The sequence below is a fragment of the Coturnix japonica genome, unplaced genomic scaffold (assembly GCF_054131305.1).
Source record: "Coturnix japonica strain WE unplaced genomic scaffold, WE-NBRP24 Scf053, whole genome shotgun sequence".
In the NCBI taxonomy this organism is placed as follows: Eukaryota; Metazoa; Chordata; class Aves; order Galliformes; family Phasianidae; genus Coturnix; species Coturnix japonica.
The window spans coordinates 526,953-546,716 of record NW_028188956.1 but is presented as its reverse complement, the minus strand read 5'-3'; the positions used below and the strand labels follow the sequence as shown (position 1 = coordinate 546,716).

At 47.4% G+C, this 19,764-nt stretch overlaps 2 long non-coding RNA genes across 2 annotated transcripts in view; one reads left to right on the top strand and one right to left on the bottom strand.

Annotated features, from left to right (window-relative positions):
- Positions 1-19,764, top strand: part of LOC146752048 (uncharacterized) — a 181,521-nt gene that overhangs the window by 58,390 nt on the left and 103,367 nt on the right. The gene's annotated exons all lie outside the window — the stretch shown is intronic.
- LOC146752051 (uncharacterized) lies at positions 2,761-8,531 on the bottom strand. Its single transcript, XR_014941003.1, has 2 exons — positions 7,758-8,531; positions 2,761-4,896 (listed from the first exon to the last, which is right to left on the bottom strand). It is a non-coding gene; the product is annotated as an uncharacterized LOC146752051 (long non-coding RNA).

Genomic DNA, 19,764 nt, shown 5'->3' with positions numbered 1-19,764 from the left:
CCCTATGGGGTCTCTATGGGTCTCTATGGTTCTCTATGGCGTCAGGGGTCTCTATGTGTCTCTATGGGGTCCCTGTGCTGTCTCTATGGGTCCCTATGGGGTCTCTATGGGTCTCTATGGCTCTACGGGGTCTCTATGGTTCCCTATGGGGTCTCTATGGGTCCATATGGGTCTCTATGGGTCCCTATGGGGTCTCTGTGGGTCCTTATCGAGTCCCTATGGGTCCCTATGGGGTCTCTATGGGTCTCTATGGGTCTCTATGGGGTCTCTATGGGTCCCTATGGGTCCCTATGGGGTCTCTATGGCTCTCTATGGGTCCCAATGGGGTCTCTATGGGTCCCTATGGGGTCCCTATGGGGTCTCTATGGGTCCCAATGGGGTTCTTATGGGGTCTCTATGGGTCTCTATGGGGTCTATAGTGGTCCGTATGGGTCCCTATGGGGTCTCTATGGGTCTCTATTGGTCCCTATGGGGTCTCTATGGGTCCCTATAGGTCTCTATGGGTCCGTATGGGGTCTCTATGGGTCCCTATGGGTGTCTATGGGTCACTATGGGTCCCTATGGGGTCTCTATGGGTCCCTATGGGTCTCTATGGGTTCCTATGGGTCCCTATGGGGTCTCTATGGGTCCCTATGGGGTCTCTATGGGTCCCCATGTGGTCTCTATGGGTCTCTATTTGGTCTCTATGGGTCTCTATTGTGTCTCTATGGGTCCCTATAGGGTCCCTATGGGGTTTCTATGGGGTCTCTATGGGTCTCTATGGCGTCAGGGGTCTCTATGGGTCCCTATGTGTCCCTATGGGGTCTCTATTGGTCCCTATGGGTCTCTCTGGGTCCCTCTGTGTCCCTATGGGGTCTCTATGGGTCCCTATGTGTCTCTATGGGTTCCTATGGGTCCCTATGGGGTCTCTATGGGTCCCTATGTGTCTCTATGGGTCCCTATGGGGTCTCTGTGGGTCCTTATGGAGTCCCTATAGGTCCCTATGTGGTCTCTATGGGTCTCTATGGGTCTCTATGGGTCTCTATGGGTCTCTATGGGTCCCTATGGGTCTCTATGGGTCCCTATGGGGTCTCTATGGGTCTCTATGGGTACCTATGGGGTCTCTATGGGTCCCTATGGGTCTCTATGGTTCTCTATGGGTCCCAATGGGGTCTCTATGGGTCCCTATGGGGTCCCTCTGGGGTCTCTATGGGTCCCAATGGGGTCCCTATGGGGTCTCTATGGGTCCCTAACGGGTCTATATGGGTCCGTATGGGTCCCTATGGGGTCTCTATGGGTCTCTATTGGTCCTTATGAGGTCTCTATGGGTCTCTATGGGTCCCTATGGGGTCTCTATGGGTCCCTATAGGGTCCCTATGGGGTCTCCATGTGTCTCTATGGGGTCTCTAGGAGTCCCTATGGGGTCCCTACAGGGTCTCTATGGGTGTCTATGGGTCTCTATGGGTCCCTATGGGGTCTCTATGGGTCTCTATGGCTCCCTATGCGGTCTCTATGGGTCTCTATGGGTCCCTATGGGGTCTCTATGGGTCCCTATTGGGCCCCTAATGGGTCTCTATGGGTCCCTATGCGGTCCCTATGGGGTCTCTATGGGTCCCTATGGGGTCCCTATGGGTTGTCTATGGTTCCCTATAGAGTCCCTATGGGGTCTCTATGGGTCCCTATGGGGTCTCTATGGGTCCCTATGGGGTCTCTATGGGTCCCTATAGGGTCCCTGTGGGGTCTCTATGGGTCCCTATAGGGTCGCTATGGGGTCTCTATGGGTTCCTATCGGGTCTCTATGGGTCTCTATGTGTGCCTATGGGGTCTCTATGGGTCCCTATGGGGTCCCTATGGGGTCTCTATGGGTCTCTATGGGTCTCTATGGGTCACTATGGGTCTCTATGGGTTCCTATGGGGTCCCTATGGGGTCTCTATGGGTTCCTATGGGGTCTCTATGGGTCACTGTGGGTCTCTATGGGTCTCTATGGGTCCCTATGGGGTCTCTCTTGGTCCCTATGGGGTCCCTATGTGGTCTCTATGGGTTCCTATGGGGTCTCTATGGGTCCGTATGGGTCCCTATGGGGTCTCTATGGGTCTCAATGGGTCTCTATGAATCCTTATGGGGTCTCTATGGGTCTATATGGGTCCTTATGGGTCTCTATGGTTCCCTATGGGGTCTCTATGGGTCCCTATGGGTCTCTATGGGTCCCTATGGGGTCTCTGTGGGTCCTTATGGTGTCTGTATGGGTCCCTATGGGGTCTCTATGGGTCTCTATGGGTCACTATGGGGTATCTATGGGTCTCTATGGGTCCCTATTGGGTCTCTGTGGGTCCTTATGGGGTCTCTATGGGTCTCTATGGGTCTCTATGGGTCCCTATGGGGTCTCTATGGGTCCCTGTAGGGTCCCTATGGGGTCTCTATGGGTCCCTATGGGTCTCTATGTGTCCCTATGTGGTCTCTATGTGTCCCTTTGGGTCTCTATGGGTCCCTATGGGGTCTCTATAGGTCTCTATGGGTCCCAAAGGGGTCTCTATGGGTCCCTATGGGGTCTCTATGGGTCCTTATGGGGTCTCTATGAGTCTCTATGAGTCCCTATGGGGTCTATATGGGTCCGTATGGGTCCCTATGGGGTCTCTATGGGTCTCTATGTGTCCTTATGAGGTCTCTATGGGTCTCTATGGGTCCCTATGGGGTCTCTATGGGTCCCTATCGGGTCCCTATGGGGTCTCCATGGGTCTCTATGGGGTTGACTTGCGGAATCAAACTCTATAATCCAGAGATGGGTTATAAAGCAGGTATGTTTATTCCAGCGTTGCGCAGCGCCGGGTGCAAGGGGGATAGCTCCTCCAAACTTGCACACCGTAAAGAGAAAAGTGTGTTACAGATATAGGTTAAGCTAATACATAATCAATAGTCTCCTCCTCAGTTTGATTACATATTCATTACATTCCCTATGGCCCCGTTCCCCGCGACCCCATTCCCTCATTCCCCCTGACCCCATTCCCCGCGACCCTTGCCGATGTTTTGGGGTGAAATTCTTCTTCTGTTTTCTTCTTGGAGTTATCTGCTGTTATTGTTATCCCATGTTGGCATCATCTTGCCCGGGGGGGGATCTAATCCTTCTTGTCAGAGGTCTCCGGACAGTTTCTTCTTATCTTTATTGCTTTATTTTGACTAAGTGTTTGCAATTCCCCCTTTCCCTGCACTTTTAAATGTACAGTTACCCTTTGTCTTGGTTTCTGTGAAGTTCCCCTTTCCCTTTCTATAGCAAAGTGTTACCTTACCACCATTTTGAGGCTTTGCTCACTCTTCAATTCCCCCCTTTTCTTTAATCTAGCAGGCTTTTACCTGCTAGATTCTTAATGGGTCTCAAATTGGCTCCGCTCTCTACCTTTTGTCTCAGCTCATGTCTCTTCCAAACCCCATATTCCCTTCTGGTATCCTGGCACAGACACAAAAAGCACCTTATAACAACACAAGTAAAACACACCAAGAGTAGCAAGGTGATGCAGGCTAAGAAAAGCTGTTTTAGTCATCCTAAATTTGGCAACTAGTAAGTTTATCCCATGATCCAGAGAAAACTATTCCCCAATCGGTGTTATCCCTGCCTACTCCATGTTGCAATGCATCTTTGGATAAACAGGATATCTCCTTTTGGATTGTCCATCAAGCATCTGCAGTAGCATCCTCAATTGTTTCTAAGGTTACAGAAATTTTCATACAGTGGTACCCCCCTTTTCTTGGCAGTTCTGTGAACTCAATTTGCCGTTGTTGCCCTGGAAGGCCCTCTCCCGTGAGGCCCACTTGTGCCCTGTTCCTGGTACTGGGACTGTACTTTGTAGTGTTGGTTTGCTCAATATATTCTCTTATCTTCCCTTATAACCAATTTCCATAAAATACTAAAGGGCATAATAATGTGTCCATTTGGGCATGCACACATCTGTCAGCTTGCTCTCTTCCTTTCTAAATTATTAATTGGACTCCTGTTCTCTTTAGAATATTTTACAGGTTTTGACTTGGCTTCAGAGATTTTAAGTTTACCTTCTGGAATTGAAGCCCTCTTCAACTGCCTGTTCTGCCACCTGATCTATCATCTTATTTTCTGTTTCCTGTACAGTGTTACATTTCTGATGTCTTTTACAACATATAATAACCATTGGTAGATTTAAATCAGGCTCTTTTTCTTGTGTGTGAGCAATCCTTGCTCTTTTCAGATGGTACTATGAGCGTGTGGCACATATTTAGCATCTGTCCATATGATTAAAGCTCTTGTCAAGGCAGTTATTTCAGCCTTCTGAGGGGAAGTCCCCACAGCTGGTGGTTGTGCTTCGGTTACCTGGTCAGTAGCAGTTACTGCATGTCCTGCCTTACAGTCTCCTTGTCTCATAAGACTGCAGCTGCTGGTAACCCAGGTGTCTTCTGCATCTTCTAAGGGTTCGTCCTTCAGGTTCGACTGACCGGCTGGAATGTGCAGCTTCAGTTGATTCAAAGCAGTCATGTAATAGTGGTTCTCCGGGAGTTCCGCTAAGGAAAGATACTGGGTTGACAATATTAGTCACAATTATTTCTACATCACCTTGCTCTACCAGGATGGCCTGGTATTTCAGGAATCTTTGGGGTGAGAGCCAATGAACTAATGTCCCCCTTTTGCCTCCAATACAGTAAACACTGTATGAGATATTAAAACTGGTGTCCTTTGGCCCAGTGTAGATTTATAGGCTTCTTGAATATTGAGCACTAGTGCAGCCACTGCCCTCAGGCACCATCCCTTACTCACTTCAAGCTGTTTGAGGTTTACCATCAGTCCGTAGCTGTGTATCCATGGTCAGCATCCTCCTGTCATTCCTGGGAACGTATGGAGTTCCTTGACAGTTTGCAGCTCAGGGGCTTAGCAGATGGCTTCTTTCTTGGCAGTCCTTAAGGTCCAAAGTCCAGCTGTAATTTCTGAGTTATTTGTGCTTTCTGTAAACCAAGAAACTCAGCAAACTCTCAGTCTATTGTACACAGTTCTTTTGTTGCTGTGGCATCCACATGCTCCAGTAAAGTTCCACCCTAGGATGGAGGATCCCAGGTCTCAGGCTCATGAGTTGACCAGTTCTCAAAAATCATTAAGCTGTTCTCACAACCCTGGGTAACACTGTCCAGGTTAACTGAGTCTCTTCTCCCTCTATTAGGGTTTTCCTATTCAAAGGCAAATAACCTTAGGCTTCCTTTAGCCAAACCAGGCAGAAGAGACATCCCTCAAATCCAGAAGGTAAACTCCACCTATTCATTCCTTAACTTGGTTGATAAAGTGCATGGATTTACCATCACTGAGTGTATCCATTCAACAATTCCATTACTTGTCCTCATGTCTTCTACCAAACTAAAGCACTTGCTATCCGAAAATTTAGCAAATTGGCAAAATTGGAGTTTTGTACTTGGATTCCCATTCAATTAGTAATTCAAACTCAAAAAATTATCTATTATTTCTTTTGTCCTTCTACAGTCACATATCCTCAAAGGGCACCACTTTACCCTGAGTGGGTGAGCTCTTGCTTTTAACTTGTATTTAGGGCTTAATTTTTGGCCCTCATGCCCACACCCCTAAGTGTGTCTTAATTGAGATTGCTGTGGCTCCTGGGGGTATAACATTGTTTTTCCCAGTTTATGTTAATAGTCAGACTTACAATTCTTAATCAGCCAATATTGTTTGACCCTTAGCTCCAGTTTTATTAAATTTCTTGCCAGGGTAACCTGACAGGTACAAGAATTTCTGTATTCCTACTTGTTTTCTTAGCTTATATTTAATTAATTCCAAAAGTAAGCCTTTTCTTGTTGGGCAGTAGCACCTACTAATGTTACAAAACCATCTATGGGTAGTAAGAAGCTCTCATATCCATCAGAAAATGAACTACTTTATCCTGCTTCCTTAGCTGCAGTTTCATCGGTGTATCTGCTAGGGTTAACTTCCCAAGTTCTCATTGTTCAGCTCTGCAATCAGAGGCAATTCCTTCTCACTCAGCTTGGTCGGATTTCTCTACCAGTGTCCCACTGCATTTGCACACTGCTTTCATTCCAGCGGGGCAGAGCCCTCCCTGGGCTCTTCAAGCCTCCCTCCCCCCCTTTCCTCGTGGGGGATCCCTGGGTCCTATGGCCCTACTCTAGCACCACAACAGTAACAGCTGTTATTATTCTCAATTCCCTGAACATCTCTGATTCTCAATCAGGTGTTTGTTTTGTTATTTGTTGTTGTTGTTGTTGTTTGTTTGTTTTCTTCTTATTGTACTCCTCTCTTCAGACCTGACATCCCTGTTTTTATCTTTGCCTTCCTCAACTTTTGTCCTTCCCAAACTTTCTCACTTTCCAAACTCTAATCATTACATTTCACCTCCTCTCCAGAGCCATCCAGTGCTGCCCAGATTTCAGATTTCCCACATCTTTGCACATAAAGGCTATTCTCACTTCCAATGCCCTGTCCTCTCCACCTCCCCCTTTGCAGTTTACAGCAGCAGTCTCTGACCCTGGCTCCCTCTCCCACTCTGAGAGTTCTGATTGCAGGGGAACAGTGTGGGGGGGTTGTTCTCATGCCAGCACAGATAAACTCACTTTCTCTTTAACCGTTTTTCCTCTGTACACTATTCCACTATTTGTACCCTCAGTTACACTTCCACATACCCTCAACTATACTTCCGTATGCCATTAACAACTACACTTTCTTATACCAGCAAAACAGTTTGTCCCATTCCCTTCAAAACCCAAAAATCAAGCAACACAGTTCTTCAGTTTCCATAAACATCCTTACTACCTTATAACTTTCCCTTAGCAATCCATATCATTCAGTTATAAACCTCTCGCCACAGAGCCAGCACTGACTGACCCACCTCCCTTACACCTCTTCGCAGGCAAAACACAGTATCACATAAATGGCTTGATACTCATTCCACACAGACATCCCTCTATATGTTCATTGTCCCTGTCCTCTAGCTTATACATCAACCACCACTGATTACAATATTTAATCAGGATTTTTTTTTTTTTTCGGCTCAGGGTTCCTCCTGGTTCCCCAGCGATATCTCGCCAATGTGCCAGTATACACCCCAGGGGTGAGCGCGCAGGGACCTCTTTGCTCTGTGATTTTCCCATCGTAACTTAATATAAACCACCGTATTCTTTTATAAGTAAAACCACTTCTGACACAACAGCATTGTTATGACTTATGACCACATACTTTACAACAACCAGTAATTAATAATACAAAATAAACACGTATTAAAACAAAGACAAACAAGCATTGGAGACAACTTTCGCTTCGTCCGTCCCCGGCCGTTTCCCTCGCGGGAGGACGGAACCGCGGGTCGGGACTCCACACTCGCCCCGCAGCTGTGCTGCGTCTCACTCACACCACACTCACATGACAATTCAAGCACAATTACAATATATCATTTGTTAAGCTTAACCAAAGATGTTAAGAACACCGGTGCTAGTTGTTGACTTAGGTCACCTATATAAACAGCGCTGTACGATACCAATTATCCCAGGATTACCCAGATCACCCTGTACCAGAGAGCAGACAAGCTCTGCCCAATTAACAATCACCTGAATGTGAGCAATAGCTCTTTTACCATGCGTACGACTTACTGGCCCCTTTCTAGGCACTCCCTAGGGAGTCCTCCTAACCCAGCCAGCAACCTAACCTAACCTGTGAGCTCACGTCCCTAGGGGGGGAGCACGCCGACTCCACTGTGCCCTGCGTAGGACGTCTCCTCACGACTTACGGCTCCCCCATTTCACATACCTGGTCCGCCGATAGATGGTTCTTGTCTGCTCCTGCAGTGATCAGATGAGGGAGGGGAGTCCTTCCGAGAAATCTCGGGGCGCGCCAAAGGCGTCCCCCTTCTCAGCTGGTCCTGCAGCCGAACAGAGAGGGTCCCATCTGGGGTGCCAAATTGACTTGCGGAATCAAACTCTATAATCCAGAGATGGGTTATAAAGCAGGTATGTTTATTCCAGCGTTGCGCAGCACCGGGTGCAAGGGGGATAGCTCCTCCAAACTTGCACACCGTAAAGAGAAAAGTGTGTTACAGATATAGGTTAAGCTAATACATAATCAATAGTTTCCTCCTCAGTTTGATTACATATTCATTACATTCCCTATGGCCCCGTTCCCCGCAACCCCATTCCCTCATTCCCCCTGACCCCATTCGCCGCGACCCTTGCTGTTGTTTTGGGGTGAAATTCTTCTTCTGTTTTCTTCTTGGTGTTATCTGCTGGTACCATTCTCCCACGTAAGCATCGTCTTGCCCAGGGGTATCTAATCCTTCTTCTTGTCAGAGGTCTCTGGACAGTTTCTTCTTATCTTTATTGCACTCTTCTCTGGTTTTCTTTTGACTAAGTGTCTGTAATTCCCCCTTTCCCTGCACTTTTAAATGTACAGTTACCCTTTGTCTTGGTTTCTGTGAAGTTCCCCTTTCCCTTTCTATAGCAAAGTGTTACCTTACCACCATTTTGAGGCTTTGCTCACTCTTCATAGATGATAATAGTTTATATGCATATCTGTTTGCAAGTCAAGGACCTGTTGCAGGGGTTTTAACAGCCTCAAGGTTCACTGTAGGAACTGGAGAGGCTCTTTTCCTACTGCAGGAGTTGGAGCAACTGCAGAGCTCATTGCCAGAGCTGAAATCACCGTAGGACCTGTGACTGAAGTTGGAGCAGCCACTGTGCTCATTGGAGGGGTTGGAGTGACCACAGGGCTGTACCTCCTGGCACAGTGCACCTCCCTTGGGAGGAATTTGTTTCATTTTCTTATAGCAATACTTGGAACAGCTACAGGACCTGTAGCAGGAGTGACTGCAGAGCTCATTATGAGGGGATGAGTGACAGCGGGATCTGTCCAGAGCGTGGAGCAAACACAGGACATGTGGCAAAACCTTGGAGCTGCTGCAGGGTCTGTGCCAAGAGTTGCAGACGCTGCAGCACTGTCAGCATTTCCAGCTCTCTGGATCTGGCACACTGCAGTCATGTGTGTTTCTTGGGGGCTACCAGAGCCACAGCAGACCTGCCCCCAATATTCTACCACTTTCTCAGGATCCTGCAGTTGGTCAGAGATGAAGTTCCTAAGCCCTGGGGGTGCCCACTGCTCCAGGCAGCTGCCCAGACCATCCCACACCCCCTGCCATGCAGAGCCTTCTCACCTTGAAACAGATCTCTCACTGATATTCCTGAATAATGTTTAACCTCAGTCCTAGAATTCTAGAATCACAAAGGTTGGAAAAGGCCTAAAAGATCATCCAGTCCAACTGTTCATCTATTACCAATAGCTCCCACGAAACCATGTCCCTCAATACAATAACCAGTCACTCCTTGAACACCCCTGGTCTCCCAGAGGAGACTATGTAAAATGTGTAATTCCTAATCATACCAACAATATTACTTCTGAAACCCAAAGATGACCACAGAGCTGAATGTGCACAAAACTTCACTTTGTCAGCTGCCAATTTTATTGTGATACAAACCAAGGTCAAACAGCATAGCAAAATAAATACCCTAATCCAGCATCCCATGTTGACAAATAATGCAGCAGGGAAAACAAGCAGCAAGCAAAGAGCTGTGCAGTGAAGCTTCATGAGAAGACTCAGCAAGCTCCACAAACAGAGAAGCTATCAGCATCATGGCCTGCAATTCTCCAGCTCCCACAAAGCCCCATGTTATATCGCTCTGGACAGATGTGCTGTTATCCCAACCCACTCATTGGGCACCCAAATGATGGTGATTGCTGAATCCAACATGTGGCTCAGCAGCACACAGTGCTTTGTGCACTGCCCAATTCCCAGTGGGATGGGGAAGAGAATTGGGGGAAAAAAAGTACAACTTGTGGTTTGTAACAAAGCAGTTCACTAAGAGATATAAAAGGAGAGGAGTAATAGTTATCACTGTATATCTGTTGATATGGAATAGTATGTAACAAGTGATGCACAAGCACTTGCTCAGCACCACCAGACTGATGCTCAGCTGGGCCCTGGGCAGTGAAAAGACTGAGATGAACTCCCACCCCTTTCAATACAATTTCTGCGTGCTGTCAGGTGATAGAGAACGTCCCTTTGGCCACTTCCAGTCAGCTGTGCGCAGTCTGTTCCTTCCCAGCTCCTTGAGCACTCCACTGACCATGGCCTTGGCTCAGTAGAACACTGCTTAGCAGCAGCTGTAAACACCAGAGTGTTATCAACATTGTTTTTCTCTTAGAACCAAAACACTGCACCATAGCAGACAGTCTGAAGAAAACAATTCCATCCCAGCTGTAACTCAGATACCTGCTTGTCCCCCTCCTCTTGTTCTTCCTGATCAGGAAGCAAGGAACAGAATCTGCTGCTCTTTGAGAACTTTCAATCAGTTCTCAGCTGGCTCCTGTGCCATCCCCAGGCAGTGCTCAGTGCACTCTCACAGACGGCAGCAGCCTTTCTTCATCTTCATTGCCTAATCATAATGAAGAGCCTGTACCTGAACAGGTCAAAGTCTGCCCTCTAGAAGTTCAGGATAGTAGTTTTGCTAGTCACCCTTCTGACATCTCCAAGAATAGAGAATTCTACCATTTCATGGCCACGCTGCCCAAGATAGTCCCCAACCTTCTCAACTCCAAAAGTCCTTCGCTGTTAGTGAAGACCAGGTCTAGCAAGGAACCACATCTGGTAGGCCTTCATACCAGCTGCGTAAGGAAGCTGTCTTCCATACAAGCTAGAAACCTCTTGGACTGCTTCCTCTGCTCTTTATTATATACCCAGCATATATCAGGGAAGTTGAAGTCTCCCAAGAAAATGAGTGCTGGCAATCTTGTGACTTCAGTAAGCTGCTCATAGAATGCCTCACCCATCAATTCATCTTGATTAGGTGGTCTATAATAGAACATTAGCAAGATGTCTGTCACGGGTTACTTAGATTTACCTATGCCCGTGACAGGGGAAGCCACCCCGTGGGCCCCCCTCCCGGGGCCCGGAAAGGAGGGGGAAAAAGGGAGTGGGATAAAACAGCGACAATCTAAGGAGGAAAAACTTATTTTACTAAATATGATACCGAAATACAAGATAACACAATATAATATAATTGAGGCTAACAAATTGAACGAAACAGAGAGAGAGAGTCCCCGAAAACCGAGAGGCCTACTGTGAACTCTAGGCGACACGGCTGGAACGCTTCCCACTCTCCGAGAAGTTCGAGAGAAGAAGGAGGGCACTCCAGCCTGGGAACGAGATTATACAGCGTCCTGGTCCCGTGACTTATCATTAACCCTGTTGTTCTCTGGGATATGTAGTCTTCTTCTGTGGACTGCACATTCAATAAAAGTATCCATACTTTACATGATGTTATGATGTGGAATACTGATACTGATAGCAAAATTACAAAACCATGACATTCCACCCCTTATTCTACATTATTACATCATGGTAAATATATATATACATATATATACACGTATGTAAAATTATGATAGCTAAACAGTAGAATTACATGTAACATAACTAAATGTACAACTATAATAACTAAAATACACTACACATGCAAACATATATACATATAAATACATAAAATTATTGACTGCACTCCCCCAGCATCAAATTCCCTTGTGGCACACATTGAACATCCCCATCCTTCTGCATTACCCACCAAGTGCACCCAGGTCCCTGGGCAAAGACAGTTCCACGGATAGGTTTGCCCTTTCCAGAAGCTGGAAGGACCCAAACAGCTTTTCCCAACATGTTCTTTACATGTACAACAGGAACCTTATCTCCTTCTACAGTGTGTAGGGGGCTAGATTGACTAGGACCATCACGATTGACAGATCCTCTAGTATTCACCAACCAAGTGGCTTCTGCCAGATTCTTCTCCCAGTGCTTAAATGTTCCGCCACCCATTGCTTTCAACATAGTTTTCAACAACCCATTATATCGTTCAATTTTACCAGAAGCTGGTGCATGGTAGGGAATATGATAAATCCACTCAATGCCATGATCTTTGGCCCAAGTATTTATAAGGGAATTTTTAAAATGTGTCCCATTATCAGATTCAATTCTTTCTGGGGTGCCATGTCGCCACAGGACTTGTTTCTCAAGACCTAATATGGTGTTTCGAGCAGTAGCATGGGGTACTGCGTATGTTTCAAGCCACCCAGTGGTTGCCTCTACCGTGGTGAGTACATAACACTTACCACTGCGAGATCGTGGCAAGGTGATATAATCAACCTGCCACGCCTCCCCATATTTATACTTTTGCCACCGCCCTTCCTCCCAGAGAGGTTTCATCCTTTTGGCTTGTTTAATTATGGCACATGTTTCACAATCATGAATAATCTGCGCAATAGCGTCCATGGTTAAGTCCACCCCTCGGTCTCTGGCCCACTTATATGTCGCGTCTCTTCCTTGATGACCTGAGGTCTCATGAGCCCATCGAGCTAGAAATAATTCACCCTTATTCTGCCAGTCCAAGTCAATTTGAGCCACCTCAATTTTGGCAGCTTTATCTACCTGATGGTTGTTTTGTTGTTCTTCAGTAGCCCGACTTTTGGGCACATGTGCATCCACATGACGCACCTTTACAACCATATTCTTTGTTCGGGCAGCAATGTCCTTCCATAATTCAGCGGCCCAAACAGATTTACCCTTCCGTTGCCAGTTGTTTTGTTCCCACCTCTGTAACCACCCCCATAAGGCATTTGCCACCATCCATGAGTCAGTATAAAGATACAGCATTGGCCACCTCTCCCGTTCAGCAACATCTAAGGCCAGCTGGACAGCTTTTACCTCTGCAAACTGACTTGATTCTCCCTTACCTTCGGTGGCCTCTGCAACCTGTCGTGTGGGGCTCCACACAGCAGCTTTCCATTTGCGATGCTTCCCTACAATACGACATGATCCGTCTGTGAATAGGGCATATTTCTTTTCATTTTCTGGTAATTCGTTGTATGGTGGGGCCTCTTTAGCACGTGATACCTCTTCTGCTGGTGATGTTCCAAACCTTTTATCTTCAGGCCAGTCCATGATTACCTCTAGGATTCCTGGACGATTGAGGTTTCCCATTCGCGCTCGCTGTGTAATCAGCGTAATCCACTTGCTCCAGGTGACATCGGTAGCATGATGAGTGGAGGGAACCTGTCCTTTGAACATCCAGTTCAGCACTGGCAGTCGAGGTGCCAAAAGGAGCTGTGTTTCAGTCCCGACTACTTCGGAAGCAGCCCGAACCCCCTCATACGCGGCTAAGATCTCCTTCTCAGTTGGAGTGTAGCACTCTTCAGACCCCTTATATGATCGACTCCAGAATCCCAGGGGTCGGCCTCGGGTCTCTCCTGAGGCTCTTTGCCACAAACTCCAAGTGGGGCCTTTCTCTCCAGCAGCAGTATAGAGGATGTTCTTTACATCCTGTCCAGTCCGTACTGGCCCCAGAGCTACAGCTCGGGCTATCTCTTGTTTAATCTGTTCAAAAGCCTGCTGCTGCTCAGGGCCCCATGCAAAATCGTTCTTCTTCCGCGTCACCTGATAAAGGGGGCTTACAATGAGGCTGTAGTTTGGAATGTGCATCCTCCAAAAGCCCACTGCACCCAGGAAAGATTGTGTCTCTTTCTTGCTAGTTGGTGGAGACATGGCAGTGATTTTGTCGATCACATCTGTTGGGATGTGACGACGTCCATCCTGCCACTTTATACCTAAGAACTGAATTTCCTGGGCAGGTCCTTTTACTTTGCTTCGCTTAATAGCAAAGCCGGCTTGTAGAAGAATTTGGATGATCTGCTCTCCTTTTGTGAAAACCTCTTCTGCTGTATCACCCCACACAACAATGTCATCAATGTACTGCAGGTGTTCAGGAGCACCACCTTGTTCCAGTACAGTTTGGACCAACCCATGGCAAATGGTTGGGCTGTGTTTCCACCCCTGGGGCAAACGGTTCCAAGTATACTGAATGCCCCTCCAGGTGAAGGCAAACTGTGGCTTACATTCTGCAGCCAAAGGAATAGAGAAGAAGGCATTGGCAATGTCAATGGTGGCATACCATTTGGCTGCTTTTGACTCCAGCTCGTACTGGAGTTCCAACATGTCCGGCACTGCAGCGCTCAATGGGGGTGTGACCTCATTCAGGCCACGGTAGTCTACTGTCAGCCTCCATTCTCCACTGGCTTTACGCACTGGCCATATGGGACTGTTAAAAGGTGAGTGAGTTTTACTGATCACTCCCTGATTCTCCAACTGGCGAATCAAATCATGAATGGGGAGCAAGGAATCCCTGTTGGTGCGATACTGCCGTCTGTGCACTGTCTTTGTAGCAATCGGTACCTGCTGCTCTTTTACTCGTAGCAGCCCCACAACAGACGGGTCCTCTGACAGGCCAGGCAAAACAGACAGCTGCTTAATGTTGTCCATATCTACAGCAGCTATCCCAAAGGCCCATCGATACCCCTTAGGATCCTTGAAATGCCCCCTTCTGAGGTAATCAATACCCAGTATACATGGAGCCCCTGGGCCAGTCACAATAGGATGTTTTTGCCAGTCTTTGCCAGTGAGGCTTATTTCAGCCTCCAGCACAGTCAATTCTTGAGAGCCCCCAGTCACTCCAGAAATATGGATTGATTCTGTCCCTTCATGACTGGAGGGCATTAGGGTGCACTGTGCACCGGTATCCACCAGCGCCTTATATTCCTGTGGTTCTGATGTGCCAGGCCATCGAATCCACACAGTCCAATAAACTCTATTATCCCTTTCCCTCCCCTGACTGAGGGCAGGGCCCCTCTATTGGTTACCTGTGATGACTGGAGCAACTCCACTGGTGGTTGGTATGTCTAGTAGTTCTTTCACCCGTGCTCGTAGTGCAGAAGTGGGCTGATCATGCCACTTCCTCATGTCTTCTCCACGGTCACGTAGGTAGCGCCACATGGAAACACGCGGTGCAATCGTACTGTTGTTCTTTGCTCGAGCTGGGAAGCGTGTGCGTTTAACAGCTGAGACTTTTGATGATGCAGGTGAGGAGTAGGACTGGAATACTTTGATCAGATCCTTCATTAGACCTGGTGGCCCGTACGAGGATTGACCTTCATCAGTTGTTTCTGATACTATTACGGGATCATCATTACGATTAGTTGATGGAAACAATTTCTTGCACATTTCATCTACTCGGTTTTCTAGCCGTGAGATGGCAGAAACTGCGGCATGCAGTTGGGGGAGCTGCTGATCGGTGGTTTGAAGCATTATAATCAGCTCAACAACTCGGGGCCATCTGTCCACGAACCCTTTAGAACCTGTTACCAATGACTGTGCCATTCTCTCTGGTGCTGTACTTGTGATTTTCTGCCACATGTCAGGATCGGCCCTCACTCTCTCAGGGTCAAGTTCGCTTGGATCAGGGCTGTACAACATTTTCGCCATGGCCAATTCCCTCAGGCGCTGAATACCTTTTTGGACGGTTGTCATGGTTTTGTAATTTTGTAATTTTGCTATCAGTATTCCACATCATAACATCATGTCAAGTATGGATACTTCTGTTGAATGTGCAGTCCACAGAAGAAGACTACATATCCCAGAGAACAACAGGAGTAACAATAAGTCACGGGACCAGGACTCTATATAATCTCGTTCCCAGGCTGGAGTGCTCTCCTTCTTCTCTCGAACTGCTCGGAGAGTGGGAAGCGTTCCAGCCGTGTCGCCTAGAGTTCACAGTAGGCCTCTCGGTTTTCGGAGACTCTCTCTCTCTGTTTCGTTCGATTTGTTAGCCTCAATTATATTATATTGTGTTATCTTGTATTTCGATATCATATTCAGTAAAATAAGTTTTTCCTCCTTAGATTGTCGCTGTTTTATCCCACTCCCCTTTTCCCCCTCCTTTCCGGGCCCCGGGGGGGGGGCGTGGGGTGGCTTCCCCTGTCACGGGCATAGGTAAATCTAACTAACCCGTGACAGATTTTTTTTTGGTGGAGAATGCGGGCATAGAGCTTTTTAGCTTTTAGAACAACTCTCTCTTTGCTCTTAAAGAGCTTCGTTACGGGAGTGTTGGGAGTGTTATCTTTCCGTAGCTGCTCACGGAGAACGTGACCTTGAAATACCAGACAAATTGTCAACATTAAGGGCTGCTGTACATTCTCAGCACTGCTATCTAACTTTTGTGTAGAAAACAAAGGGATTTCTTTCTCCCTTAGAGCAAAGCTAGCTAGTTCTGACTTTTACAGAGCCTGCCAGCTATGAATCCACTCTTCATCCCAGTTGCTCTGTTTAAGGGATTGAAAGCAATTATGATCTTCTTAAAGTATTGGTCAACTATTAACACCATAATTTGGTGTTGTGGAATTGTGCAGATATATAGCCTAGTAAGGTGGATACTTATGGAGACACCTGCCTGGTACTTTTACGAGATGTGGTATGGTCAGAATTTTGGCATCTACACCCCAGATGGAATTGTGAATCTTACAAACACTTGCATCCCAGATGAAACAGGCAATTTTACAAATACTTGCATCCCAGATGGAACAGGCAATTTTACAAACACCACCATGTTTAATTCATTGTACAGGCTAAATAAACCCTTTTTATTTAGGTTGTACTCTCAGATTTCCACACGCTTTTCAATAACTGAGATAGGGTTCATACTTGCATTCATGTTATCACTATCAATGCATGCATATATGTTCCTATGCATTCGTTCTATGCGGAAGTCTCCTCCAGAACCGGAGAATGATGACTGGCAGGGAATATGGAAAGGTTTAGGAAAAGTCTTAGAAGCATGGGGACCCGCAGTGTCATGGGATTTCACTCTTGAACACCTAAGGGACCCTAAGAAATTAAGTGAGTATTTGGGTCAGAGATCTAAGGAGGTAAACCTTATGTGGGGTTTGGCTTATGCATACCGTGCTTTGTATCATACTATTCTGGAGAGAGAGAGTTTCCGATCTGAGATTCAAGCCCAAGTTAATTCTGATCAGTCACAGGAGGCATCAGTAGCAATATCAGTTGCCCCTGTGGAAGGCAAGAAATGGAAACGGGTGTCCATGTGTCTAGAACGAAAAGAAGGAGAAGCACAGGGGGGGCCAGCAGAAGACCCAGGTGCCGGGCATGGAGCAGTACCAAAAAAAGCAAAGGCAAAAACCAAGAGGCATGAAGAAGAGACTGATGATGAGGAGGAAATCACCTACTGTCGACCTCTGAAGCTGACTGAAATCCAAGGCTCAAGAAAGGAGTTCACACGGCGTCAAGATGAAGGTATCCTTGCTTGGTTGCTTCGCTGCTGGGACAACGGGGCCAACAGCTTGTCTCTAGATGGTAATGAAGCTCGCCAACTAGGAAGCATTGCCCAAGATGCAGGTATCGACAGAGGGATTAGCAGATGTTCGGATGGAGCTGCCACTCTCTGGTTGCGGCTGTTAGAAGCCGTGAGAGAAAGGTACCCCTATAAGGATGCTTTGAAGCCTAAATTTGATAGTTGGAATACCGTCCAAAAAGGTATTCAGCGCCTGAGGGAATTGGCCATGGCGAAAATGTTGTACAGCCCTGATCCAAGCGAACTTGACCCTGAGAGAGTGAGGGCCGATCCTGACATGTGGCAGAAAATCACAAGTACAGCACCAGAGAGAATTGCACAGTCATTGGTATCAGGATCTAAAGGATTCGTGGACAGATGGCCCCGAGTTGTTGAGCTGATTATAATGCTTCAAACCACCGATCAGCAGCTCCCCCAACTGCATGCCGCAGTTTCTGCCATCTCACGGCTAGAAAACCGAGTAGATGAAATGTGCAAGAAATTGTTTCCATCAACTAATTGTAATGATCCCGTAATAGTATCAGAAACAACTGATGAAGGTCAATCCTCGTACGGGCCTCCAGGTCTAATGAAGGATCTGATCAAACTAGTCCAGTCCTACTCCCCACCTGCATCATCAAAAGTCTCAGCTGTTAAACGCACACGCTTCCCAGCTCGAGCAAAGAACAACAGTACGATTGCACCGCGTGTTTCCATGTGGCGCTACCTACGTGACCGTGGAGAAGACATGAGGAAGTGGCATGATCAGCCTACTTCTGCGCTACGAGCACGGGTGAAAGAACTGCTAGACATACCAACCACCAGTGGAGTTGCTCCAGTCATCACAGGTAACCAATAGAGGGGCCCTGCCCTCAGTCAGGGGAGGGAAAGGGATAATAGAGTTTATTGGACTGTGTGGATTCGATGGCCTGGCACATCAGAACCACAGGAATATAAGGCGCTGGTGGATACCGGTGCACAGTGTACCCTAATGCCCTCCAGTCATGAAGGGACAGAATCAATCCATATTTCTGGAGTGACTGGGGGCTCTCAAGAATTGACTGTGCTGGAGGCTGAAATAAGCCTCACTGGCAAAGACTGGCAAAAACATCCTATTGTGACTGGCCCAGGGGCTCCATGTATACTGGGTATTGATTACCTCAGAAGGGGGCATTTCAAGGATCCTAAGGGGTATCGATGGGCCTTTGGGATAGCTGCTGTAGACATGGACAACATTAAGCAGCTGTCTGTTTTGCCTGGCCTGTCAGAGGACCCGTCTGTTGTGGGGCTGCTACGAGTAAAAGAGCAGCAGGTGCCGATTGCTACAAAGACAGTGCACAGACGGCAGTATCGCACCAACAGGGATTCCTTGCTCCCCACTCATGATTTGATTCGCCAGTTGGAGAATCAGGGAGTGATCAGTAAAACTCACTCACCTTTTAACAGTCCCATATGGCCAGTGCGTAAAGCCAGTGGAGAATGGAGGCTGACAGTAGACTACCGTGGCCTGAATGAGGTCACACCCCCATTGAGCGCTGCTGTGCCGGACATGTTGGAACTCCAGTACGAGCTGGAGTCAAAAGCAGCCAAATGGTATGCCACCATTGACATTGCCAATGCCTTCTTCTCTATTCCTTTGGCCGCAGAATGCAAGCCACAGTTTGCCTTCACCTGGAGGGGCATTCAGTATACTTGGAACCGTTTGCCCCAGGGGTGGAAACACAGCCCAACCATTTGCCATGGGTTGGTCCAAACTGTACTGGAACAGGGTGGGGCTCCTGAACACCTGCAGTACATTGATGACATTGTTGTGTGGGGCGATACAGCAGAAGAAGTTTTCACAAAAGGAGAGCAGATAATCCGGATTCTTCTACAAGCTGGCTTTGCTATTAAGAGAAGCAAAGTAAAAGGACCTGCCCAGGAAATTCAGTTCTTAGGTATAAAGTGGCAGGATGGACGGCGTCACATCCCAGCAGATGTGATCGACAAAATCACTGCCATGTCTCCACCAACTAGCAAGAAAGAGACACAATCTTTCCTGGGTGCAGTGGGCTTTTGGAGGATGCACATTCCAAACTACAGCCTCATTGTAAGCCCCCTTTATCAGGTAACGCGGAAGAAGAATGATTTTGCATGGGGCCCTGAGCAGCAGCAGGCTTTTGAACAGATTAAACAAGAGATAGCCCGTGCTGTAGCCCTGGGGCCAGTACGGACTGGACAGGATGTAAAGAACATCCTCTATACTGCTGCTGGAGAGAAAGGCCCCACTTGGAGTTTGTGGCAAAGAGCCTCAGGAGAGACCCGAGGCCGACCCCTGGGATTCTGGAGTCGATCATATAAGGGGTCTGAAGAGTGCTACACTCCAACTGAGAAGGAGATCTTAGTCGCGTATGAGGGGGTTCGGGCTGCTTCCGAAGTAGTCGGGACTGAAACACAGCTCCTTTTGGCACCTCGACTGCCAGTGCTGAACTGGATGTTCAAAGGACAGGTTCCCTCCACCCATCATGCTACCGATGTCACCTGGAGCAAGTGGATTACGCTGA